The sequence below is a fragment of the Mustela nigripes genome, chromosome 5, assembly GCF_022355385.1.
Source record: "Mustela nigripes isolate SB6536 chromosome 5, MUSNIG.SB6536, whole genome shotgun sequence".
Lineage (NCBI taxonomy): Eukaryota > Metazoa > Chordata > Mammalia > Carnivora > Mustelidae > Mustela > Mustela nigripes.
The window spans coordinates 16,653,124-16,680,577 of NC_081561.1; the positions used below are offsets into that span (position 1 = coordinate 16,653,124).

Here is a 27,454-nt window from a genome sequence, read left to right on the forward strand (position 1 = left end):
TCTGAAATGCCCAGTGCCTTCCAGAGGTTGTAAGACTTAAATTTTGAACATGAGCAAGTCAACCCTGCTGGAAAAATAAGCTAAAAATTCACCGATTTGCATCCTCTAGCCCCTCTCCTAACTGGAGCATCTCATGAATGGCAGTTTATTTTGAAGGAGATGCATTTCCCAGACATGGAGAGAGAAGAACACACACAGGCTTTTTTCCTTTTCTTTCCCACATTGTTTCCTGCGCTGTAGCTTCATACCTGGGTTTGCAGTGGCAAACACCTAGAGAATGTACTTCTTCCAGGGCGCCTGGGGGGCTCTTTTGGGTAAGTGTCTGCTTTTGGCTCAGGTCATGATCCCAGGGTCCTGGGATCGAGCCCCGCATCGGGTTCCCTGCTGCACGGAGAGCCTGCTTCCCTCCGTCCCCTCCCCTTACTCATGCTCTCTCTCAAATAAATAAAATCTTTAAAAAAAAAAAAAGAATGTACTTCTTCTTAAATGATTATTTCTTTTTACAAGTTAAACACGAAGAAGACGTTCTTGTCAGGTTTTGGCAGCTTGGCTGCTGCGAGAACCCGTGTGTTCGCATCCTGAATCACTTACTCCATCAGGTGGCCTGTGAGTAGTTGCTTCGGATCTTCATTACGGCCTGTTCACCGAACGTACTTGGGCCTTCTTTCATTTTTATTTCTTTGGGCCCCTCCCTTTTTTTTTTTTTAAGCCCAACATTTACTGAATACCAGCTATCTAGCCATCATAGCATTTGGCACTTCTGTACCTACCATCAGCTCATTTCATATGTGAAAATGTATTTTGGAAAAGCTCGTTGTGAGTGCTGCTGTTTGTCCTGATTCACGGATTCCTGTCATTCACGCAGGTCTCAGCTGTTACCACACTCCTGACCCCACTACGACCACCATTCCAGGTTCCCTGCCCACTCTCCTCTATGAAGATACTTACTATGTCTTCTTCTTTTTTTTTTTTTTAATATTTTATTTATTTATTTGTCAGAGAGAGAGAGAGCACAAGCGGGCAGAGAGGCAGGCAGAGGCAGAAAGAGGCTGAGCAGGGAACCCGATGCGGGACTCGATCCCAGGACCCTGGGATCATGAGAGCCGAAGGCAGTGGCTTAACCGACTGAGCCACCCAGGCATCCCTAACTATCCCTTCTGATGGTCTCTTCATAGCTTGCAACTTCCTGAGCGCCTGTAGACTAGTTTCTGTCAAAGCACAGGGAACTTCATACTTTCTATTTTTTCAGAAACATTCCCCTGTTATTTTTTATGCATATCTTCCATCCCCTCAACAAATAAGAGCTTCAGAAATCTTTAGAGTTGATGTCTCTTTGCTTTTAGGACGAAGTGTGGTCCTAACTATATATAATTTTTAAAGATTTTATTTACTTAGTTGAGAGAGAGAGAGAGAGCACAAACAGGGGGAGCGGCAGGCAGAGAGAAAGAGAGAAGCAGGCTCCCCACTGAGCAGAGATCCCAACATGGGACTAGATCCCAGGACCCTGGGATCATGACTTGAGCTGAAAGCAGAGGCTTAACCCACTGAGCCACCCGGGCACCCAGTCCTAACCATATTTTATTTGAGGTCTAATTTGCTCAGAAGGGAGGCCCAAAAAGAGCTGGATATGTGGAGGTCTGTTCGGTGGGGATTGAGATACCACTGAAGGGTATAACTGGGAAAATATAAGTCATGGGTCAACCATGTAGAATTAGCCTTGAAAAAAGTATTCCTAACGGATTTTTGGGGAACGTAAGTTAGAGAAAGAGCAGGTGATACGGTGTTGGTAAGGCATTTTATTTCAAAAATAACCACTTCCTTTATCTACCCTTTCACAAAATGAGTGCCTTTGAGGCCTACCACAGAGTGGTTCATTCTTGGGTTGTGTGGAGCATTTAATGACAAGAAATGATCACAACCAGATTTGGGTGACAGATGTAGCTGAGGCATTCAATGATTCTAGAATATAGGTTCTGGGAAGAATGAGCTGATTAAATTCACAGAGGCTGTGGAGATCCAGCTGGCCTGATATTTAAATGCTGGTGAAAAATGTTCCAATTAGATGGCTACTTCTCAGTTCAGAGTTTTCATGTAATTGTGAAAAACGGTCCTTTCTTGAGGCTGTGAAGTTGTTCTAAGTGTCCACGGTCAGCCCTCTGAAGCTGGTCACGATGCATTTGGAACCAAAGGCTGCAGTGCAGAATTTCCAGCTTTATCCTATCTCTGCCCCGAAGGATTCTCTCTACAGAATAATGGGCTAAACATCCCACAAATTGGATTTAAGTGATTCGGACAACAGGAGTCCCATCATTTTCTTTGGCTGGACAGCCTATGGTAGACTGTGTGCAGGATTCCTCTTGGAAGGTCATAAATTGGATTCTGTTTTCCCATAGGAACAGGGATATCATTTGCAACTTCATATTTTACAAACTTGACAGCAAATAAACCACAGACAGGACAAACTGTACATCATAAAAGCCCAGATACAACTAAAACATTAGAATTATTTAAAATGGGAAAATGTGGCTCCAAGTCCTGTCGAGTGGTCATAAATATACTGTTCACTTTAATTACAAGTCCCAAATGAATTCTAACTGCATAGACAGCTCATAAAAAAGTCCATATCATAACTTACCTATCTGAAATTGACGGTAGCTGTAGTAGAGATTCATCAGTAATGATCTTGCTTGACTTTATAGAATTTGGAGGGTCTTGCTTTTTTGGTAGAAATATGCTGGATAATCCACATCTTTAAAGGACATTGTGTGGGAAAATGAAAGGTCTTGCCTTTTCTTTTCCTTTCTTGACAGCATTTCTCTGGCCCAAAGACATGCAGAAACCTTCTGTAATTCTCTAGGACGATCCTTGAGATTGAAGTTTCCTTTTCAAAAATAGCAAACAAAGAATCACAGCCTTCAGAGAGCTTACCAAGAAATCCATTTGGGACCATTCTTCGGACCCTGGTTTTCTCAGTCAACTTTTCCTTGTTCTTCCATCTCCCCAGATTGAAGCAGGGGGAGGCACCTGGGTGGCTCAGTCGGTTAAGCATCTGCCTTCAGCTCATGTTATGATCCCACGTGAGTCCCCCATCGGGCTCCCTGCTCTGTGGGGAGTCTGCTTCTCCCTCTGCTCATGTGCTCCAAATAAATAAATAAATAAATAAAATCTTCAAAAACTTTCTATAAAAGAGAAAAAGATTTAAGGTGGGAAAGGAGTCCAAGAAGAGCAATGGGACGGACGTGAAGAAAGAGGAGAGAGAAAGAACAATATCCCTGTGGTTGATCAGTTAAAAGCTGGGGATGGAGCTGGGAGCTGAGCATGTGGCTGTACACCTTAGAACTTTGTAGCCCATGATGCCTCTGAACCACTTGGCTCTCATTTTCTTCTTTGTACCTTTGTCTACCATCTGTAGCCTCCAACATGGGGGGAAGGAAATCGTTGGTGTTACTCAATAAGAAGGCAGGGGTGGAGCTGTAAGATATGGGGCCACCTGTGCTGTTCCAAGGTGTCATCGAAACCCTTTAACTTCCTTTGATTTGTTTTTAATGTCTTTATTTTGAGTCGGGTTACCCCCCACTTAGTGGTTTTCCCTATATTCATGGAGTCTTCATGTTCTTACGTTGTCCCTGGCGCAAAATCTGTTTCATTGTTGATATAGGTAGTGAGTAATCGCTTAGTCCCAGGGAGGGTCTAAGATAGTAGCATGTGATTATCGGGGGGTTCTGAGCAATGACCACCCCCGGCTCCCAGTGCCCAGTGCCGATAGTAGGTGTTCTGTAGGGCAGAGTGAGTAAACCACGTAAAACCACCCAGGCCCTGGATATTCAGAGCTTTAAAACCTTCCTCTCTGAGAGCCTTCTCTTATCTTTGTGTTTGTGGAAAAAATACATAGAAAGTCAACCCTAGTCACTTTTTACAGATTTTTCTTTCCATATTTATGGAAGGTGTGTTTTCTAGTAAAAAGGAGATTCACACTCATCAAGACCATCGTGAAAGGCCTTAGTGTGATTATCCCTGCCTGTGGATTGGTTATGAACAAATACACTTATTCCCATGTAGATAAGGAATAAAACACAGAATGATATTACTTGTCTGGTATCCTTCAGTGAGAGCCAAAAAGTAGAAAGCCAAGGTTTTCCAGTTCTGAGCATGACTGTATCATCCCAATCTCTCTTTGGTTTGTTTTATTTTTGTTTTGTTTTGTTTTGTTTCTTTAAATGCTAATTAAATTTTATTCTTCCGACCTGAACATCAAGATAACTGGCTTATATGGTTTTCCCAGTAGATATCACTACAAATTTCACCAGTGAGCTATTCAGTTGCTCTGAGATGCTTTATGTGGTTTTAATCTTGTTTGGATTGTCTAAGTGGAACATTTATTTTACTATTGATGGGACCTAGAGATCGATTTCTTCCACTTAAAAAGAGTACTTTTGCTGACTTTTTCTAGAACCTGTCAATTTTCAAACACCATGCTGTAAGGACTTAACAGCACTTGACATTCTCCTCAGTTCTGTGTCAAAGTACTTTTTTTGCTCTTTGTATATAACATAACTAAAAATTTACATTTTCTCTTATCACCCTAATCTATGTATTTGTCATTATAGTAGACATTCTGTATTAATTATATATGACATGATTTGATTAGGCATTCTATTTTTGAGTTACTTTTGGTTAATCATAACCAAAAGATCTGTTATGATCTGTATCTTCCTTTTTTGATTTGAGAAAGAAATCTGAGCCCATGTATATAAAACATAATTTACATTTTTAAAGAAGATTGACTAGAGAAGACCATCAAACAGATCAGCCTTTAAAAAGAGCAAACACCACCCAGTGCCCTCAGCCAAGCATGGGGAGAAATCCTGAAGAATTGGGACAAAAAAAAAAAATTTTAAGGAATCAGGTTCTAGAAGAAATGTAGGGACAGGAAAAAAATAATAAAAAATTAAAATAGAAGAAATGTAAGCGCACAGGGGTTGGGCTGTGGCTTGCTTCTTTATTGATATTATTGCTAAGAAAAATTTTTCTAATTGAAGATTCAGTAGGCATGTGTTTATTAAAAGTGACTTCTCTCCCTTATTTAACAAGTGGCGGGAGACATCTGCTTTTAGTGAAAAAAATATTTTTAATTCTGTCATTTAGGTTGTTTCCTAGGTCTGTTAGTTTTTCCTTAACTTTTGCAAATTTTGATTTTGTCTCTATCCTTTGTCCAGGCATGTCCTGAATATAGTTTGTTTATGCAATTACTCATTCATTTATTTCTCCTTGTCCCCCCCCCCCCCTGCCACCGACTTCTCTTACATACTTTTTTTATGTTCCTTAAGGACATAAACATTAACTATTTTAGGTAGGTTGTGTCTGTGGCAATCCTATGGCAACCTCTCATTTTTGTTCAGAATCCTCTTTTTAATCTGGTAACATCACAAGTACCCCATCTGTGTGACCACCTCCTAATTTCTCTGGAAGCTTATCTAATCAGTTATTCCCTCCTTCTCCCTACTGGCTCCTTCTGTTTGGTCTACAAATCGAATCAGGATTCTTTCTCCTTTAAAACAAGCAAACAAAAAAACCTGCCAAAATCCTGGACCACCTAAACCATCTCTTTCCTTCCCTTTGTCGCCAAACTTCTTGGGAACTCTGTGCTCCCTGATTTCGTGTCCTCACTTCCCTGTCACTCTTCAGTCTCCTGTCATCTGTCTTCCCTCCTTATCATTTTACCAAAAAAAGACTCTCAGTGCCCTGGTATCTTCCTGATTGTCTTCAGTCCATTCAACTTCCTGGAGGAAATTTTACCACTGGCCATCACCCTCCTCAAAGTACTTTCTTCCCTCACAGATGAAACTCTATTCTTTGTAAGTGGTCTACTTTGTTTAAGTTCTTTTCTGACTTCTCTTTCTAACTCTACCTCTGAATTGCATGTATTCCCACAAGATTTCATTCTTCATCATCAGAAGAGGATTTTCTAGAACCTACTCTTGCCCTGATCAGTACTGTCAGTTTCCATGGTGGTACCCATCACCTCTGTGGTAATGGCACCAGACTTGGCACCTCCAGACTTGGGCCCTTAATCCTTAACTCCGGGCCTGGATGCTGCATGTGGACCTCAGTGCACCCAGTCCAGAACCACACATACACACTTTAACCAAACTGTGCCCCACCGCAGTTCTTTCTCTCAAATGATAGAACCATGAACCATCTGTCGTTTGAACTCGAAATTCCTAGCTCCTTGGACTCTTCTTTTCCTTCAGCCCCCACGTCTACCCTATGACAATACCCTGACCACAAGAGTCTACAGGATCTGAAACCTTTGCTCCTTTCCCATTGCCCTAGTGCAGAGAGGAAGAAAGGATGGGAGGGGTGGGGAGGGGGGAGGTGCTGCAGGTGCAGAGAAGAGGGTTTAAAATTTTTAATATAAATGTATTCCAAGCTTGCTCTTTAAACAGTTGTGAATAAAGGACAGAGGAGAGAAATGCCGTTGCTCACTGACACACACTATAGGAATGGACTGTCCGAGCTAGTCTCCCTGTCTGTGCCCCACTCTCTCATTGTAGGTACTGTGACAAAGCCAACACACAGGAAAGAAATAGTCAATCCCGTAGATTGCAGTCAACCCCATAGGACTCATTCGGGGCCCCTTGCAACTACTGTTTCAGCATCTGAGTCGCCTCCCCTCCCCAAGCCCTTTTCCTGAACAAATGTAATACCCCCTTCACACTGGGAAACCAAAATTCTCCAGAACAGTATACTTTCATGTCTGTGTTAAAGCAATGAGAGGCCCCAAAAGTCCATCTTTCTCTTCCTGATTCATTTATGTTTCCATCATTTGACTGCTCTACTTACAGACACCAAGAGTGTCTTTCTCCAGGAGCTCAAGGTCTCATGAAAGCCAAAGATCCGTCTGATGTGATGCACTGTAATCAATGCTGAGCTGATGGGGCCCCTCAGTAGCAGACTTGAGCACTCCCTAGGGGTGGGGTCCTGGAGAAGGGGCCCTTGGACCCAGTCTTGCAAGATAGGCAGGATTTGAGTGTATGAAACTGCATCTAACGAATGGAAAAGCCCAGAGTATCTCTGCTCTTGTGGTTAAGTGGGTTAAATCTCAGACCGTCCCCCCGCACCCCATTGATCAAAATGACTTGGTGCTAAATATATTTCTTTTCAGCAACAGATTGCTCAATTTTATTTTTTTATCTCATTTTTTGTTTTTATAAGCAAGTTCAGGCTGTTCATATTTATCTTTGAGACATGATGTATCCTTAAGCCCAAGTCACTTTGTCTTTTATTGTGGTCATTTACTGCTTCCTCTTTTCATTGCTTCATTTTCTATCATGGATTTTACATTCTTTGTTTCTTTTTGAGCTCGGCCAAAGGCTAACCTTAAGTGGTCTGTTTGTGAACATCTTAACATTAATGCATTTCAGAGAAACCATTTTAATTGCTTCTATTTATTTCTACTATTAACTAAATAAACTTTGATTCCCTTTTAGGAATCAGAAGGAGACTTTTTGTTCCCCCTCCTACTTTGTAGTTATTATCTGAGATCCTTTTGAGGTTCTGCTAATACCTGATTGCTCCAAGAATGTATTTGCTAACTTACCAAATGTTTTCATTATTAGTGAAAGGAGTATTAATTAATTCTTGCTTAATACTCCAGTTCATTTGTTTCTCAAAGAGATCTTTAAATCTCTGTCTAGCCTTAATTATCCCCTGCAGTGACATAATGGGTATGAGTCTTTGTGACCCACTGTTTCTATTTTTAGGTGACCAATTGTTTCAAGTCCATGAAATCTTAAAATATTCTCTTCTGCCCTCAAAGAGCAAGGTGACCCTGGTCAAGTATTTTTTCTCGGCTTTGTCATAGTTTCTCCACCCAGGTCTATTCAAAGTCTAAGGAGAGAAATCGAATTGCTTGTTATCCTTACAGCGTTAAGTACTAATTTCCTTATTTGTGGTCACTCTGATACTTTGCCTTCGTCTTCATATATTTTTTTAATTGATAGGCAAGCCTGTGAAGGGAAATTTGGGCACAGCAGGTCACTCACGACTGAGCAGATCTGTCTGGATTCTCATCATATCCATGCCAAAGGTCTTTCCAGTCAGGAAATTTTGTTATCTCTGTTCCTAATTTTGTGCTCATTCCGTCCTCTCCTGACTTCACTGTGGGCCTGTTCTTCAAAGCTTGAAATTCTCTCTCTCCGATCTTCTAGGTGTGAGTCGGCTAGGGCAGCCGTAACAAATACCACAGACTGAGTGGCTTAAAGAGCAGGAATTTATTGTCTCACAGTCCTGGAGGCTAGAAGTCCAGAATCAAGATGTCAGCAGAGCCACACTAGGGAAGGGTCTTCGCCAGACCTCCTTAGCTAGTCGACACTTCCCCTCGATGTCTTCGTGTTCACATGGCATTCTCCCAGGATGTGTGTCTCCCAGTATCCAAATTTCCCCTTCTCATGAGGACCCCAGTCAGAACGGATTAGGAGCCCACCCTACTCCAATGTGACCTCGTCTTAACCAGTTACATCAGCAACACCCCTGCTTCCAGATACGGTCATGTGCTGTGGTACTCATGGTTAGGACTTCAACATCTGAATGTAGAGGAGACAGTTCAGTGGTTAACACCAGGTTGGTAGGTACGGCTCCCTTGTTACCGTCTGTGTAATGCAGGCGTGACGTGGGCCCATTGTTCCGGCATGTCAGGTGGTAACACTCACCACTGGGGCTGTGCCAGTGCTCCTCTTTGGGTTTTTATTCATTTATAAGATTTCCAAGTTTTGCCGAGCTTCGTATCGCTCCTGATCCCTTTGTAGTAACAACTGTATCTTCTGCCTCTCGGTGGCTGTTGTCATTGGCTCACTCAGACGTCTTTAGGTGGATGGCCCCAGGTCCCCCTTTAAACTGTTACGTAGGACTCAGGCTGCTAATCGGTGAATTCTATCTGTTTGACTTACTTATTATTTATGAAGCCTGTTATATTGCAGTGGTTGTATCTTGTTTCTCTATTTTAAATCATTTTATTGGGGTGGGGGATGCTACCATCCCCAAAATTCCTTGTCGAGAGTGCAGGGTACTTAGTAAGCAGCTCTTTCATTTTTTCCCCCCTCCATGGTTTCTTTTCCAATTTTTCTGGACGGTTCTGTAAGAATCTTTGTGACTCCTCTAAGATGTTATGTGTACACATGAAACACTTGGAAATGTGCAGGAAAGATCCCGCTGCTGTGCTGGTGGCCACACCCCACGGAGACACAGCCCACAGCAGACCTGCTCCCTGTCGTGCAGATAAGGCAGAGATAAAAGATCCAGTTTGACTGGGATTCATCATTACCATGGATATGGTTAGGCTTGGGCTTCTGTGTGGAAGAACCAAATACTACTCCGTAATGGGAGGGCATGGAAAGATGGAAATTCAAGCCTGCGTGGAACGCTGGGGCCCTCTGATATAGCCTTTGTCACATCCCCAGCTCTTGGCCCTGGAGCTCGAAACCCTCAAGAAGGCCACCCCTCCAAGCAGGTTAGAGATCTTTCCTGTACATTTCATGTTTCAGGAACCACCAGCTCATTGGTCAGTAAGAGAAGTGGGCCAGGCTCATTAACTATGGACAAGGGGACCCTGGAAAGAACCAGAGGCGCTTGCCCTAGACTGTCACCCTCTGGGTTCTCTCCTGTGTCTCCCCTCTGTGCCGTCCGGACACATACAAGTCACTCTTATTTGGAGTTGTGGGAAGAGAAGTCTCGTGAGTCCAGTAGGAGGAACTGACCGTTTCCGTGTTTATGTCCCTGGGGACATAGATCGTCTGCTCGTCCGAGACAAGTACCATTTTTGCAAACCCAGATCCAAGAGCATGATGCATTTGTTTTCTTCCCAGAACTCTGCCCTGACAGTGAAGATGGTGGTGGGCAGGGAACGGTAGAAGAGAATCCTTTCTGTAGCACGTCCAAGAGTCGGCTCCCGTGCATTCGACCCCTCCCTCTCAGGCAAGCCCTGGTAATGAGCTCCCTCTGTCTGAATTGTTGGAACCCTCAGCCTGGCTCAAATGACCACGGGCTGCCTCTTTGTCAGACACACACTGTGCATCTGGCGGCCTCGCCGGGGGTAATGTGATCTGGCTCACAATTTTAATTTTAACCAAAAATACATCTGTCAGGCTCATTTCAGCTGACAGGATAAATATCATATTTCTTTACTAGTTTGTAAACACCTTGCTTTTTATCTGGATCTAACATGTTCCCAGGTGCTTTACCAATGGGAAAACTGAACAGAATACATATGGGGCTGAGGGTGTGTTTTGTAAGTATCCGTCACGTGTGGGGGTAGTGTTATGGGGAACTAGGTCCCACGCATGCAACACACAGGTGCCTGACCAGGAGGTCTGACCGTAACAGTACCGGAGAATTGCCTTTTGAGTCAGAAAACTCAGTAGGCAAGTGGTTCTAAGACCACCCCAGCTGCCTGTAGACGCCTGGGGTTTTCCCTAGTACAGGGGAAGAAAGATTATGTCATTGTCTCAGGATCCACGTCCCCATTGTTTCTCTGGACACAGACTGTTCTTTTTTTTGTTTGTTTCTTTGCTTGGACATTTTTTTTTAATAGGCTCCATGTCTAGCGTGGAGCCCAGTGTGGGGCTTGAACTCATGACCCCGAGATTCAGACCTGAGCTAAGATCATGAGTCAGACTGGCTTTTTTTTTTTTTTTTAAGGTTTTATTTATTTGAGAGAGAGAGAGAGAGAAAGAGCATGAACATGAGCAGAGGAGAGAAGACGACTCCCTGCTGAGCTGGGAGCCCGATGCGGGACTCGATCCCAGGACCCTGGAATCATGACCTGAGCTGAAAGCAGACGCCTAACAGACTGAGCCACCCAGGTCCCCTCATGAGTAGGACTGTTAACCAGCTAAGCCACCCAGGTGCCCCAGGACACACACGGTTCTTAACCAAAACCAGCTTTCTTTCGCTGCCTTTGAAAATCATTCTTTCTGATTTTCTAGTGTGAAGATTCTTCTAAATGAATCAAAAATGCAAGACCAAATGCTATTGTCCCATATCTCTGCTCACCGTGAGAGCACAGATACAGCAGGGACAGTACCCGTTTTGTGGAGGAGTTCAGCAGGGAAAGAGTTGGAGAGAAGTAGAACAGCAAATAGAAATAGTAAAATACACAGATTTCCCAGTCCTGAGGAACTCCCCTTCCCGAGTCCTAATATAAACGGCATAAATACTGATGGCGTGCTATGTGGCTGTGGAGAAAGAACCTTTCAATTCAAGGATCTCAGAATGCTTTTATCACCTCTTAGTTTGTGTAATGTCCCGCCGGAGCACATGCACAGTCGTGTTACACACCATCCACAGATGGAGACACCAGAGCCCACAGATGTCCTATCACAGAACTTGCCAGAGACCTGCAGTGATCGATGAGGCTTTTACCAGCCTAGGGCACAGGTTTCTGGTCACCGGTGCCACCAGCTTCCCCCAGCCAGGCTTGATAGCCAGGGGCACTCTGGCCCAAGACGGCAAGGGAGCTGGTCGTGAGAACTGGGCCCAGGGCTAGCCCCGGGTACAGCAGGAACAGTGAGTGTGGGTCTCAGTCTCTCAGCTCCCATCATTACCCTTTTCCCGCCAGGAAGCTCCCACCTCCCGTCTGCTTGTCCTCTTTTCTTGTCAACCCTTTCATTGCTCTTGGTTGATTTGCAGGAACCCTGAAAAAGGGCTAATTGATAACTAAGAGGGTTAGTAATTACTTTTTTAAAAGATTTTATTTATTTATTTGCGAGAGAGAGAATCTCAAGCCAGCGTCATGCTGAGAGTAGAGCCCGACTCGGGGCTTGATCTCCGGACCCTGAGATCATGCCCTGAGCCGAAATCAAGGGTCAGATGCCTCCCCGACTGACCCACCCGGATGCCCCAAGGGGCTAATAATTATTAACAAAGTCATACTTTTCCAAAAAGCATATGTATTTTGAAAGAACAATAGGAGACAGCCATGTCTCCCCAGTCTTGCCTCCTATTCCCTGTTCCAAATGCTCTTTCTCTTCACTGTCAGGAATCGGAGACTTCTAGAACCTTCTATTGAAGTAGCCCACAAACCCCACCTCCATGACAGGCTCTTCTGTTGTAGTGCAGGGCTTCTGGCAATGAAGAAGGAGAAAGGAAGAAGGGATGGGGGAGAGTGAGCTCCGCATCTTGCCACCATCCACAGTGCCACACCGCTCAGAGAGTGAGGGAGTAGAAGTAGAGCGTACCAGTTCTGAGAACATAAAATTCCTCCTCTTACAGCGATGTGCCATGTTTATGGCCAAACATGTTCTAAGAAGCAAAAACAAACAAACAAAACAAACAAACAACAACAACAAAAAAACCCTACAAAACAATAAGAAGTAAAACTCTAGGAATGTGTGAGTGTTTGTAATTCAAATTTCTTCAGGTGAGAAATCTAAGTAAATAACATAATATTTGAGCATGGCCAAGGATATCATAAAAACACCATAGACTGCTTATAAAAGATCCCTAATTGAGGGGGTACCTGGGGGCCTCAGGCAGTTGAACATCTGCCTTCAGCTCAGGTCATGACCCCAGGGTCCTGGGATCGAGCCCTGAGTCAGGCTCCCTGTTCAGCGGGGAGTCTGTTTCTCCCTTTCCTTCTGCCCCTCCCCCTCCGCTTGTGCTCTTGCTCTCTCTCTCTCTAATAAATAAATAAAATCTTAAAAAAGAAAAAAAAAAAGATCCCAAATTCCATCACATGGGAAGATGAAAGGCTCGGGATCTAAAAATATTTTCCCTTATCAACTCTTGACCATAACCCAGAGGTTAGCTCAAGTCACTCTGCCCCTTAGGTTTCAGGCAAGATGGGCTTGAATTCTCATTCCGGGTTGTGCAGAAAGCCCAGCGTGTCTGGAAGGCCTTATGGGCCATATTGTCATGGTCACGTCTGACTTGCAGGATGCGCTGCTGTGGACGGAGGGTGCCGTGTCTGTGGTGCTCATGGGATCCAGCAGTTTCCCTTGATTTGATCAGCTGGAGGCAGCTGCGGTTTTAAATAGCATCCCCCAGGAGGGAGCCTCGGAAGCCGCCTCCATTCTCCCTCCGGCCCCACTTCTCGTTTCATCTCATCCGTCAGCTCAGTAATTGAGCGCCTACTGTGTGCCGGCTGCTTCCGAGATGGCAGAAAAGAGACAGAATCCATCCTGTCTGACATTCGTCTCAGATGTGTCCCCTTCTCCTGGTGGCCCCAGCTCCTGCCTTTCTCCGTCCCTTATCAGTACCTTATAAGCGCCCCCTACTGGCCGTGCTGCGTCTGCCTTGGCTCTGCCCTCACCACCCCCAGTCTTGCTCTGAACCTCTCCTCCCTGTCAGGTCGGTTATTCCAAGCTTCCTGTTGGGGACCTGCTTTGCCTAAAATCCTCCCAAGGTCCTCACAAAATCCGCATTTCTCAGCACCCCATGTAGGGCTCCCCAGGAGCAGATCCCTCCTTGTGTGGCTGGACAGCCTCATCACCCCAACTCCCCCACTCGATTTGTGTTCCATGCCACCTTGGAAAATTTGCTGTTCCCTGCACACTGTGTCTTTGAATGCCTCTGTTTTTGGTTTTGGGGAGGGGTTGTTTTGTTTTTTGGGCTTGTTTGCTTTTGCCTGCTGTTCTCCCAGTCTTTAGAATGCCTTCACCCCTCCCATTTCTTCTCCTTTTTTTTTTTTTTTTTTAAGATTTATTTATTTATTTATTTGACAGACAGAGATCACAAGTAGGCAGAGAGGCAGACAGAGAGAGGAGGAAGCAGACTCCCCGCTGAGCAGAAAGCCCCATGCCCTCAGGACCCTGAGATCATGGCCTGAGCCGCCCAGGTGCCCCTCTTCTCTTTCTTAAAGAACAAGCAAACATGGCCCTTCTGGATTGTCCCACCTGCCTCAGACCCACTCCTCCCCAACCCCACCATGGACCACATCTCACTGCGTGTAACTCTGCATTCAAGGCACCGTCTCACCGCTGTTAACAGAACGGTGGTGGGAATGTGGTCTTTGAGGCAATTACTGGTAATTGTTCAGTGAATTTCATTCCCTTTTTTAAAAATCGTTCTTGATACTGGCCAACATTAACTTCAGAGATAAAATATGAAGTGTGCCTCGGTCAGTCTTGACTGCTGAAACATGGGATAATAGTACTTCGCTTCAAAGTCATTACGAGAATGAGCCTCTATCAAGGCAGAAGCCATAGTACGGGTCACTCGGTGGCATCTCACTAAAGAGTAACTCATGTTGGTCATCGGAGTTTGCACTCCGAGTTAGTGCAGTTGGTCTCAAATTATACCTTCCAGAAGTGTCACTAGCTTAAGAAGGGGTGGAGTCAGGACTAAAATCCAAGACTGACTCTGGTGCCAGCGGCGTGTGGGAACTCCACTGTCCAATGGGTCCAAAGCAAACGGGGCCTTCAGCCCCTGGAGGTGGACCTCCATCCTCTGCCCATGGCCCACTCCTGCAAACACAGAAAAATACAGGTGCCAAAAAGTCTAGAAATGACATTAATTCTAAAATTTATAAAACCGAAGGCCATGAGAGAAATCATCTTAAAGAGAATCAGCAAGACAGTAACAACCCATCAGCGCTGACAGCAGGGAGTTCTCAGAGTCCGGCGTGGCGCCAACCGCTGAGAGGTGGTACGGTCACGCCTGGCATTGAGCTTGGGTGGTTTCTCCCAACGACTGTTGCTCCGTGCTCCCGAGATTGTCAGGGTGCCCCGTCTGTGCTCCAGCGTGTGGAGTCGGTACCGGGCGCACGAGAGTCAATTTCCTGGGAGGCTCCAGAAGAGAAGACCCCATCCAGGGGGCCTGTCCTAGAAGCTCTTGACTGTGTCTCGTGGGCACTGCACTCTGTCCTTTCACCAGTCCTGAGGTTTAACAGAGCCGCACCATCCCGTGGGGCCATCAGTGACCTACCATTTCTTCGGTGTCTGAAGTCCGTAAAATGTTCAGATGACTGTGAAAATGGCAGCAGCTCCCGTGTTTCGGCTTCTGTGGTCTGTCCGATGTTCTACACACACTGTCTTATACGGGCGTCATCAGAGCTTCATGGATGAGTCTTTCTTACTCCTTTCCTAGAAGGATTCTGGGGCTCACAGAAGGGAGTTAACCCCAACTGGTGTGAAAGATGCGGTTTAAACCCAGATGTGTTCCACTCCAAAGCCAGTGCTTTTTTTGTTATGCCTAATGACAAGCTTTGAGCGCCATATATATCTGTGTTCAGATCCCACTTCTAGCCAGATGACTGTGAGCGAGTCGCTAAGTATTTATTGACCTTATTCCCTCATTCACAAAACAGGAATAATCATGCCAGCTTTTCCAAGTTTTTGTGGTGTTTTTTAAATGAGAGGTGGAATGCAGAGTACAGTGCCTAATCGATAGGAGGCAATCAATAAGTCGTGGTCTTTGTCCCCCTGAAACTGGTCTCCTGAAGATGCTCACCACCAAGGTCTTATGCAGACTTTTGTGGGGTTTCTAACATGGCCTCCTGATGAGGAGGAACAAGTCCCATTGGCTGTCTAGCTCAGCTGCTCTTGGCTTCAGCCTGTCCCTATCTTTATTCTAGAAGGAGCATTGAATGTGCAGGAAGGAAAGAAATATCCCAAAGAAAGAACCTTTCATTTGCAGAAATTGCATTTTGTAGTTTGCAATGGGAACGTGTGATGTTGGAGAGAGAAATCTCCTAAAACCAACCAAGGGAAATGTTTGCATGTTTTCCCTCTCTGTAAATTTACCAGCATCTTATGATGTTGCCCCGTGGTAAGGATACATATATTCACATTTTAATTTTGCATGTTGAGGGTCGTCCCCAAAACAACCCCTGAGTATATTTAACATGATAAAGTAATGCTACGGACTGGAAGTCAGAAGGGCCTAGAGCTGACCAAATGTACTTCAATAATGAAAATAACGACGATTGGTAACACACCAATGTTAACACAAGGTGGTTAAGGAAGTGGGACTATAACTCGCATATTCTATTCTATAATACTCATCAGTAGCAAGCGTGCTGTGCTCTACTGCGTGCCAAGGTCAAGGGTGTCTGGCACTGAAAGTGAATTGGAGCTTATGAGTGTAGCTTACGAGCAGCTGAAGTCAGGTTAGCCAGTCGGGTGGAGTGGGGGGTGGTGGTGGCAACTTTTATCCCCTTCCAATTCCTGTTTTCTTCTCATTGATATTTCATATTCCACTCTGATCGGCTGCTACCTTGTGAGCAACGGACTAGAACAAGCAGAATTAACCAGATTCTCAGTCATATATCTCAATCAGCCAAATAGTCTCACCCAAGCCTTTTTACGTTAATAAAACTCCCCAGCACCAACCCCATTCCTTTTTACTGCTTTATTCCTTTTTTTCATAGTATGATGTGTTGATTACGTGTATTTGTATGATCAGTTCACCAATTTTTTTAATCTTTTTTTTAAGATTTTATTTATTTATTTGAGAGATAGAGAATGAGCATGAGAGGAGAGAGGTCAGAGAGAGAAGCAGACTCCCCGCTGAGCAGGGAGCCTGACGCGGGACTCGATCCCTGGACTCCAGGATCATGACCCGAGCTGAAGGCAGTCGCTTAATCAACTGAGCCACCCAGGAGCCCAGTTTACTACTTATAAACCTAGAGGAAGTCTTTCTTGTCCACTAATGTATTCCGAATAGCTAGGATTATAACTGGCCCTTATCAGGGGCTTGAGATATATTTTAATGGATAATAAGGACAAAAAAGCTTGATAAGGTCAAGACGGATGCCATGCAAGAAAAAGAGGAAGAAGACATGAAAGAAAATATCTGATAATTTTGTTCACTTATGAATTAAAAAAACATATCAAAATAGGATAAACTATTGCCACCTTAGGTAGATATGTTTATTTCTACTATCCAGATCACATCTCACGTCTCAGAAGGTTCATTATTATTACAGCATTAATTTGTCTGTTCATTCATAATGTGACAAGTGCTGTGACATAAAAATGTGAGGGGCGCCTGGCTGGCTCAGTTGGTCGAGGGTGCACCTGTTGATCTCAGGGTTGTGAGATCAAGCCCCATGTTGGGTGTTGAGACTACTTAAAAATAAAATCTTTTTAAAAATAGCAAGCTAGATCATCAGCACACACTCCTACAACATGATTGGGTCTGCCCCTAAATCAGCCATATTTAACAGTAGGTCTCCATCCATTACTTTGATTAGTTAAAATACAGTACAGGGGCACCTGGGTGGCTCAGGGGGTTAAAGCCTCTGCCTTTGGCTCAGGTCATGATCCCAGGGTCCTGGGATCGAGCCCCAGATTGGGCTCTCTGCTCAGCAGGGAGCCTGCTTCCCCTTCTCTCTCTGCCTGCCTCTTTGTCTACTTGTGATCTCTGTCTGTCAAATAAATAAATAAAATTTTAAATAAATAAATAAGTAAAATACAGTACAGATGCAGCCAAATCCAAAGGTTTAATCTCTCTGTGGGCCAGCTAGTTTCAGGATGTAATGAGTAATTGACCTGGGAAATTAATAATCTTTCCACCAACCACAGAGTGTACCCATTATCCAGGCTAATTGTGTCACAAACATTTGCTGCTGGTCAGAGTGGATGACTCAGACAAGCCATCTCCACGAGAGAAATGGCACAGAGCTCACCTCCTGCTGATTGTGAACCAAGGGCACCATCCTTATTTCTGAGCAGCAGCACCGTTGTACCCCGTGTTGCCCTGACCTGAGGTGGAAGGACATGCTTCCAACCAAAGGCAAGTTGAAGAACGGAAAACAGAAGGGAACCGAGCTTGGGAGTGGGGAGGGGAGTTAAGGACATCAGGAGCCACTTTGCAGACCATATCAGTGAATTGTGACCCCTGGGAAAGCATGGTTAAGGGCAGACTCAACAGTGTGTCAGATTTGAACTTCGGGTCTTCCTCCCAACACCTTTTCCTTCTCAGTGTCTGCTTCTCAAGTGACCACGTCATCCTAGTTGCTCAGGTCAAAAACCAAGGAGTTATTCTTCACTCCTTCTGCGCTCCGGCAGCCCACATCCCTCCCGGAATCTAGTTCTCACAGTCACCCCTACAGCCACCCTGGCCCCAGCTGCTTCCGTCTCTCATCCACACTGCTGCAAACAGGATCTCCCTGCTCCCGCCCTCCCCAACCCTCCGGCCTTCTATTCTCAGCACAGCGGCCAGAGTGATCCTTAGAAAAGAAAAATCACATCATGTCATCCCCCCAATCAAAACTCTGTGGTGATTTCCACTTCATTCGAGATAGAAGCCAGAGTCCTTTCAACAGCCTGTGTGAATTGCTCCCCTGCGCCCCACTATTTCCTCTTCAACCTCTTGCCCCATGCCTCTTGCCCTTCCTCCTACTCTTTCCAGCCCCTCTAGTCCGCTGGCTGTTCCTTGAACACTACAGACACATCCCAGCCTTGGGACCCCCGCAGCGGTGGTTTCCTCTGGCGACGGTTGTATCTGCTTCTCCCAGACAGCCCCATGGCTGATGACTCCTACAAGTATTTATTCAAATGTCACCTTCCTCATGAGACCAACTCTGGTCACCCTATTTTATTTTCTTTTAAAATTTTAAAAGATTTTATTTATTTGAGAGAGAGAGAGAGAGAGAGAGAGGGCAAGCACAAGGTCAGGAGAGGGGGGAGCAGCGGGCAGAGGAAGAAGCAGACTCCCTGGTGAACAAGTAGCTGGCCTTGGGGCTCCAATCCGAGGACCCTGAGATCCTAACCTGAGCCAAGGGCAGCCGCTTGACTCCTGAATCACCCAGGCACCCCGGCCGTCCTATTTTAGACTGAAACTCATCTTCACGTGTATTTCTGATCCCCCTGACTTGACTCCAGTTTTTCCCCCAGTGGCTTTTAATACCTAACATGCTATATAATTTAGTCATTTATTACTCTTTGTTCTTACTGATACTTTCTCCAATCGTCCTTAATCAGAAATCTGCTTCCCACGGAGTGTATTTGCCCCCTGCAGCGCTTACTGTTGTCTGTCTCCTCTCGTTATGGTTAATTGTATGTGTCAGCTTCACTAGGCCATAGGGTGCTCAGATATTCGGTCAAACATTATTCTAGCTGTTTCTGTGAGGGTGTTTCTGGATGAGATTAACATGTAAATCAGTAGATTGAATAAAGCACCCTAGTGTGGGTGGGCCCCATCCACGAGTTGAAGGCTTAAATGGAACAAAAATCGTGACCCTCTCTTGAGTAAGGAAGAATTCCCCCTGTCTGCCTTCCTTCAAACTGGGACATCAGCTTTTCTCTGCCTTTGGACTCGAACTTAACATGAGCTCTTCTGTGTCTCAAGCCTGCTGGCCTTCAGACTGGAACGCTGCCATGAGCCCTTCTGGGTCTCTGGCCTGCCAGCCTACCCTGCAGATCCTGGGACGTGTCCGCCTCCAACATTGTGTGAGCCAGTTCCTTCCCCACCCCACTTGAACAAAAGAGGGCAGGGACAGAAAAGTCTGTATCGTTCGCTGCTGCACATGGTCCGTTGTATCTGTTGCCTCACCCCGACATGTCTGACCAGCCCTAGCACGTAGAGGGCACTCCTCATACATTTGTTGAATAAATGAAGAAACAAACACGTAACAAGGGGACTCTCTCTAGAAGTATAATGAATACAATCATCTCCGTATCTCCTAGTCAAGATCTATGGGCTTTATACCTTCCAGCTGAGTCAAAGGTAGAAGAATGGTCTTCCTAGCTTTGCGCAGTGGCAGTATCATAGCCAATGAGGTTTATCCAAGGCGCAATTATTGCTAATTGAAAAGAATGGTTTTCCTGCGTATGTTTCATAGAAAGCCATCCTGGCTGTATAGTTTTATGCTAGCTTCACACACTTTCCCTTGGGGGTCAGTGTGAAAAACCAGGCTCAGCAATCTCCAAGCACGGGTAAAACTGAACCCAGGAGATGTGTGGTATAAGGAAACCTTAAATCAGGAAAAGCTCGGGGTCTTCTCTGGACCTGGAAGTAGCCAGAAACCTGTCCTGGATACCAAGAAGCTTCCCATGGCCGTGGGGCAGCACAGGGAGAAAATGACAGCTCGAGACAGGAAGACCAGAAGCAAACGTCATTCGCCATCATTTTGCTCTGCAGAAGGAAAAGAATGCTTTTGTTTGTAAATAGTCTGCCTTTGTGCACCATGGTTTCATGGGCAAGGGAAGAAGGAGGGGAGAGACGATGAGGAGAAGGGAGAGGAGTGAGACTGGTGGGAGTGATTAGAAGTGGGCGTGGGGCTGGTCAAAAAAGGCCTGGGCGGGGGGACGGCAGCAGAAGACAGCGGCTCCGTGCAGAGGGGGCGGGCTGCATCAACAGCCCTCCCAGAGATTATTCTAGCTCCTGAAGACGGTGTGTGTGTGTGTGTGTGTGTGTGTGTGTGTGTGTGTGTGTGCCTGCGCGTGTGCGTGTGAGGGAGATGAGGAGAAGAGGCTTCTTCACCTCCGTTAAATGCCCTGGGAAGTGTTCCCATGGTAATGAGCAAGGCTGACTGGAGAGGAGGGGACCTTGGATACCCAGTGAGCAGCCCCGCAGACTTCTGGGAGTCCTGGAAGCCTCCCACCCAGACTTCCTGGAGCAGGATTTCCCACGCTCTGTCCCACAGAATATCAGATTCCCTAGAAGAGGGCATGGGGGAGAGCAAAGGTTCCGTGGCCAAAAAAAAAAAAAAAAAGCTTGAGGAGCATCAGGTTAAACAAAGCTAAATAGATTCCTTCAGTACCTCCTTTAGTATCCTGAGGAGTCATGAAGTGCCCAAAGGGGGATACCGTATGTGGAATTCTCCCAACCTCCCTGGACCAAGAAGCACTTGGTGCGGGGCTGTTCCCCAAACTGGGGCCAGTGGTCTGTTGGATTCCCAGCGGGAAGCATAATTCTTGATAAAAGCAGACAGTAGAATCTTACGGAGATTGTGCTAATCTTAAAGAAAAAGCTGGTTTCTAATTAAGAATGATTGGAACTGGGGTGCCTGGGTGGCTCAGTGGGTTAAAGCCTCTGCCTTCAGCTCGGGTCGTGATCCTGGGGTCCTGGGATCAAGCCCTGCATCGGGCTCTCTGCTCAGCAGGGAGCCTGCTTCCTCCCCTCTCTCTCTCTCTGCCTGCCTCTCTACCTACTTGTGATCTCTCTCTCTCTGTCAAATAAATAAAAAAAAAAAAAAAAAAAAAGAATGATTGGAACTAAGCATCAGTACCCTGATACAGTAATGGTTCACTTACCAGATGGGTTACCTTAAGACTTCCTGGGTAGTTGTTGAAAGACTTTGCATCTCTTGAGTTTGAAATGGAAACAATGGGTTTATGTCATCTCAGCAACATTCTGCATAAATGAATCTCAGGGAGATCTGGCCAGCCTTCTACCATGGGCCACTTATCCAGGGGGAAGACAGTGACCCAGTAGAAGCTTCTGAGTGGGCTAGGATTTTTCACATAGAGCTTTGGTAGTTTAAACTGAGAGTTAGTGGCCCTGGGTGGCTCAGTCAGTTACGCGTCAGGTTATGATCCCAGGGTTCTGGCTCAGGCTCCCTGCTCAGTGCTCTCTCTCATTAAATAAATAAATCTTTAAAAAAAAAAAAGATACTTTAAAAACTGAGATTTATCACGGCAGAGTAGACCCAAGTGGTGACTGTATGGTGTTGGCATACAGTCAGTGCTCAACAAATGTTGGTAGAGAAACTAATGGCAGTACAGTATTGTATGTTTATGTTTTTGTTTTTTGCATTTCAAAGAACGAATTTCTGGTCACCATATATTTTAGATTTTATAAAGCTGGTGAATTCTAACAGTTTTGGCGATTTTCTCCAGGTTTTATACCCCTTAGAGATTGTTGGTGAAGTCCCTGTGCTTTTAAGTAGAGCACAAAATGAGTTCTGCTGTTCAGCATTGATGTTCAGTATCCTGTACAGTAAAATTATAGGTGATTACAAAAGTGGTCACTGTCACAAGCCAGGTGATGCCTCCCCAGATAGGTTAAGAGCTGGTATCTTCTCAGCTGGGCCCATAAAATAAGCCGAAAACATGACAAAGTGCAAGATGAGATGGTTCCTGGTCACCTGGTCTACTCTCTCAAGCTTGTTGTGGATAACCAGCTTAGGTTGTTGCTTTTCAACTTAGTGTGTTTTTCTGGTTTCTCTCTGCCATGATTTAGTATGTCATTGCCCATTGTTGACCCTCTACTTTCTTTCTGGATCTCAAATAATCCAGCTAATCCCACATCCCTGCCATGAACCCAGCATTTTCGAGGAACCCGTTTTGTCGAATCCGATCAAACAGGAGAGATACACTAGAGCTTCCTGGGTATCCCACGTTCGTTTTTCAGCCTGCATACCCATGCATAAATGCAAAGACATGTTTTTTCTGGCTCAACTGATCTCTTTTTGCACTACCAGTGAAAGAAAGACTATCAGAACAGCTATAATGAAAACAATAAATCTCAACCTGAGGGAACAGTTAATGTTACAGCATTTTTTGGTTGGTTGGTTGTTTTGTTTTGCTGTTGTTTCCCTCTCCTGACTCCCACTGTTGCAGCGGCATTCAGGATATCTAAGGTATTATAAGGACACAAGCTGTTGTGGGTCATTGTGTAAACAGTGAGATTTCTACCGAACTCTGCTTTTTGTATGGCGTAGCTCCTCTTCTAAGACGTGTCAAACACTGAGAGCTTAACGAAAACTGTGGCCCGCGTATCATGCCAGCAGAACTGTGCTCTTGTTCTGATGAATCGATTGTAGGTTTTAAAGTGAAGACTTCTTCAGCTACTGCACACACAAACTAGAGATGATGAGAGCTAAGGCTCACATGCGTGAACGGTGCTAAAGACAGAAACTCTAAGTGGGGATTGACAGTGTATCTATCGCCCAGTGTCAGTGGCCCTGAAATCGTAAATAAGGCTTTGAGTGTTAAAATTATATATTTTAAAATTATATATTTTAACACTCAAAGCCTTATTTAAAACCGGGATCGGTTTCTGGCGGGGTTCGGACTGGAGCACTACCGATGCCGGGCCAGCCCCAGGGGGCGGCCCTGCAGACATGTGGCGCCCGAAGCGAGTTGGCCGGGCGTTTTCCGGCCAATTCTCATGAAACGAAATGAAAACGAAATGTGAAGAGAAAAATTAATTATTTTATTAATGTGAAGAGAAAGCTGCACCCCCCGTGTTCATTGCAGCATTATTTACAATAGTCAAGGCTTGGAAACAGCCTGAGTGTCAATCAGGACAGATGAGCAAATGGGAATCTGTACACAATGGAGTATTATTCGGCCATAAACAGGAATGAAATTCTGACGTTTGTGACAACATGAATGGACCTTGAGCCCGTAGGCTAAGTGAAATAAATCAGGGAGAGAGAAATACCAGATGATCTCACTTATATGTAGAATCAAAAAACAAAACAAAACAAAACAAAAAACCACACAAAACCGAAACACGAAGCTCATAGAGAAGATACACTGGGAGTTGCCAGTGGGAGAGGGGAGGAGGGGGGCAAAACCAGTGAAGGGGATTAAAAGGTAGAAACTTCCAGCTCTATTATAAGTAAATCCTGAGAATGTAACAAACAGCATGGTGACTACAGTTAATAATACTGCATTGCATATTTGAATGTTGCTAGGAGAGTAATCTTAAAACCTCTCATCACAAGAAAAATATTTCGTAACTATATATGGTGATGGTTACGAACCAGACTTGGGGTGATTTTTTTTAGCAATATACAGAAGTATCATATCATTGTTACACACCTGAAACTAATATGATGTTTCACGTCCATTATACCTCTGTTTAAAAAATGTGCAATTTGCAACCTCAAATGCACTGTTCTACCTTTATGAGAAAAATAGAAAGTTTGACATCAAGCTTCAGTGCCTTCCCTGGGGTTCAGTCTAAGTAGTTTGTCCCAGGCTCCAGAACTCTGTATTTGCAGCTGTTCCCTAGCAAATGTCAGTAAAGGAAGAGCATAGTGATGATCCTGGACCCTGATGCAATATTTTTTAAAAGATTTTATTTATTTATTTATTTATTTATTTGAGAGAGAGAAAGGGAGAGAGAGAGCAGGGACATGGGGAGAGGGAGAAGCAGATTTCCTGGTGAGCAGGCAGCCTGACGTGGGACTCGATCCCAGGACCCTGGGATCATGACCTGTGCCAAAGGCATTTGCTTAACGAACTCAGCCATCCAGGCTCCCCACTGTGCAATATTAAATTATGTTTCATATACATGGATGCCTTTCTTTTAGTCTCTATGCTATTATGTATGTCTGAAATTGTTTGCTTTTAAAAGAAACTACTGAAAAAGAAAGTGCTGATGAGTATAATGGATGTTGAAAGATTCGCATTAAAAATTTAAGTAGGAGTTTTCAAACGTTGGAAGCTTCTCTCTTAGGTATCAGAACAATGCAACTCTCCAAAACAATTAATTCCCCCAAGGAGACCAAGTCTTTATGGTTTTACTCTTTAAAAATGATTTTTAAGAAATACAAGCAAAAAAGCCCTTGGGATCCTTAGGTATATTTTTAAAGAGAGTTTAGTAAACCCTAAAATGAGATATACATGTGGAATGTAAGTCCTTATGAGCATATAAAAAAATATTTTCCGGGGCGCCTGGGTGGCTCAGTGGGTTAAGCCGCTGCCTTCGGCTCAGGTCATGATCTCAGGGTCCTGGGATCGAGTCCCGCATCGGGCTCTCTGCTCAGCAGGGAGCCTGCTTCCTTCTCTCTTTCTCTCTGCCTGCCTCTCTGCCTACTTGTGATCTCTGTCTGTCAAATAAATAAATAAAATCTTAAAAATATATATATTTTCCAAGGAATATAATGCAATATATTCCATTATAGTGCAATATAATGACAAATGACAATAATATAATGACAGCTAACACGGCATTGGGTACATTTGCGGACTTCATGAGTTTTGTTTATTGAGGTTCACTCCTGTGACAGTTTTGCAGATGTTTTAAATGTACAAGTTGTCTTAAATGTACAGACATTTCTAAAGCCTTTCCATGAGGTATATTCTTGAGCCTCCAAAGTGTTCCTGGACAGTGGGAAACTTTCATGTAAGAGGAACATGAAGGGAAATGTCTATAATTGCACCAAAGCAGGTTAGGTCGAATTGATGTTTCTGAGAAAAAAATACTTGCTCCTAACTTAAAATGATGAAAACAATCACTTCATTTATTAGCACATCCCAAATAAATATATTTTTAGAAGCAAATACTGTTCTGGTTTGGTTAACTTTTGCCTATTCTTCATCTGCATAATTCATTCTGGTAATTTCTGATAATGTTTTCCTGAAGCTGCTTTTCTCCTAGGAAGGAAGAGGCCAAATCCTTTCTGATATGTGTAAATTTAATAGTCCCTATTTTTTTTTAATATTTCATTTATTTATTAGGCAGAGAGGCAGTCAGAGAGAGAGGGAGAAGCAGGCTCCCTGCTGAGCAGAGAGCCCAATGCAGGACTTGATCTCAGAGCCTGAGATCATGACCTGAGCTGAAGGCAGAGGCTTAACCCACTGAGCCACCCAGGCGCCCCCAATTTAATAGTCCCTATTAAAATTTTTTTCTATCACTGAAGGTACAAAAGTGGATAATATGTTTTAAAATGTTTCCCTTTATCACAGAAGAAATGCATGTATGGATTGAAAAATGTAGAATATATGAATAAGCCAATAAAATTTGATAAAAAAAATCTTTGTTACCTCTTTGATATATATCTTTCCATAAATATCTTCTGGGCTATAATTCATACACATGTAGAACCAACTGGTAAAACTCTGCACAAGAGCACATTAGCCAGTAATAATGATTGATAATTGGCAGTATGGTTGGCTAAGAATTACTGTTTGGTGTGAGTTTTCTTGAATTTTTTTTTTTTTAAGATTTTATTTATTTATTTGATGGAGAGAGAGATCACAAGCAGGCAGAGAGGCAGGCAGAGAGAGAGGGAGAAGCAGGCTCCCCGCTGAGTAGGGAGCCCGATGCGGGACTCGATCCCAGGACCCTGAGATCATGACCGGAGCTGAAGGCAGCGGCTTAACCCACTGAGCCACCCAGGCGCCCCGAGTTTTCTTGAATTTTAAATGTAAGTGGGATTCGAATATTTAAAATCCAATTTTTTCTTTGATGCTGTTGAGTTTGCCTGAGTCATAACAGTAATGCTTTTGCAGTATTTACATTTAAAACATTCTTTCTAAAATTACAGAGTTCTCACAGTACTTGCCAAGAATATATATTAATGGGATTTTATTTGTTTAAATGCTTGCTTGTTTTAATTGAACTGCTCGAATTCAAGGACTCTTGTTTATGTTCTTAATAACCAGTGTTTTTAAAGTAAATTATTCTTATTTTTGAAGAAATCTCTAATAAGCATATCTACCAGGAAAAAATAAACATTTAGCATGCTTTTTTTCATGTGGTGGAATTAATTATGTTTATTGTCACTTACGTTTTCCCCAGTGTTTCACAAACAGCATCGCTATGTTTTATAATCCAAAAAAAAAAAAATTTATTTAAAAAGAAGTAACGATGGATTGATCCATTCTCTACCTGATGTAGAACCACATAAAAACCCTGGATTCCAGAAACAGGCTTATTTGCTTTCACTCAGTGACACTTCTTTGAGGTCAAAGTCCCAGAGTTTACTCATTCCCTTACAAAACAGCGTGCGTGGAAATTTGGTTTTCCTTTTTGGGTAAAGTTTCTCCGGCGCTTGCTGATAAAGCTCTTTAATTTTACTTTCTGCAAAACAATTATTTCTGGAGCTAAACTGAGATGAAGCAGATAATGGGTCTCAATTCTTCAACCTTAAAGCAGACACTAGGGTCATAAAGACATTGAATCTTGAAATGTTCTCTCCTTCTGTGGAAGCCCAGAGAACCAAGGGGAAGGGCAGGCAGGACTTTCCACTTACTCTTCCTTTGAGTCTTGCAAAATGGTTTCCTTTCTTTTCGAGGTCCTCTTTGCAGTGCAGTAATTGCTAGATGTTTCTGAGGGGCCATCGCCAGGACACCCATTTAAAAAAAAAAAATAAAACAAAACGAGGACGCCTCTGGTAAATGTATCTCCTCCTGTGAGTGGAAAGCCCTTTTGCAGTGCTGATTGACATCTGCCTTTCAGCCTGTATCTATCAAGTGTGCCTGATACAGGCTCACTCCCCAAACAGGTGGAAATACCTCTAATTAATCACCTCTCCTGTTTGCATTTCCTCTGACATCCCCACAGGATCAGCCTTGACAGAAATCTACACCATCACCCGAATATTCTCTCTGTGTTTGATTCCAGCTGTGAAAGTTCAGGATGAGCTGGAGAATGTAAGCCTAGTTTGAAGTAGGGGAGAAATCTACTGGCACAGAATGAAAGCTATACTGTTTATTGAGGTTGTGCAAATAGCTGTCGTACTTAGATCTCTGAGCCTGGTTTTTTTCCCCTTCTTTTCTTTCTTTCTTTCTTTTTTGTTTTTTTTTTTTTTTTTCTTTTTAATGAGGACAGTTCT

At 44.1% G+C, this 27,454-nt stretch overlaps 1 protein-coding gene and 1 pseudogene across 2 annotated transcripts in view; both read left to right on the top strand.

Moving 5' to 3' along the window:
• CAP2 (cyclase associated actin cytoskeleton regulatory protein 2) overlaps positions 1–27,454 on the top strand; it is a 137,274-nt gene that overhangs the window by 70,624 nt on the left and 39,196 nt on the right. The window lies entirely within an intron of this gene.
• Positions 19,685–19,757, top strand: LOC132018803 (U4 spliceosomal RNA; annotated as a pseudogene).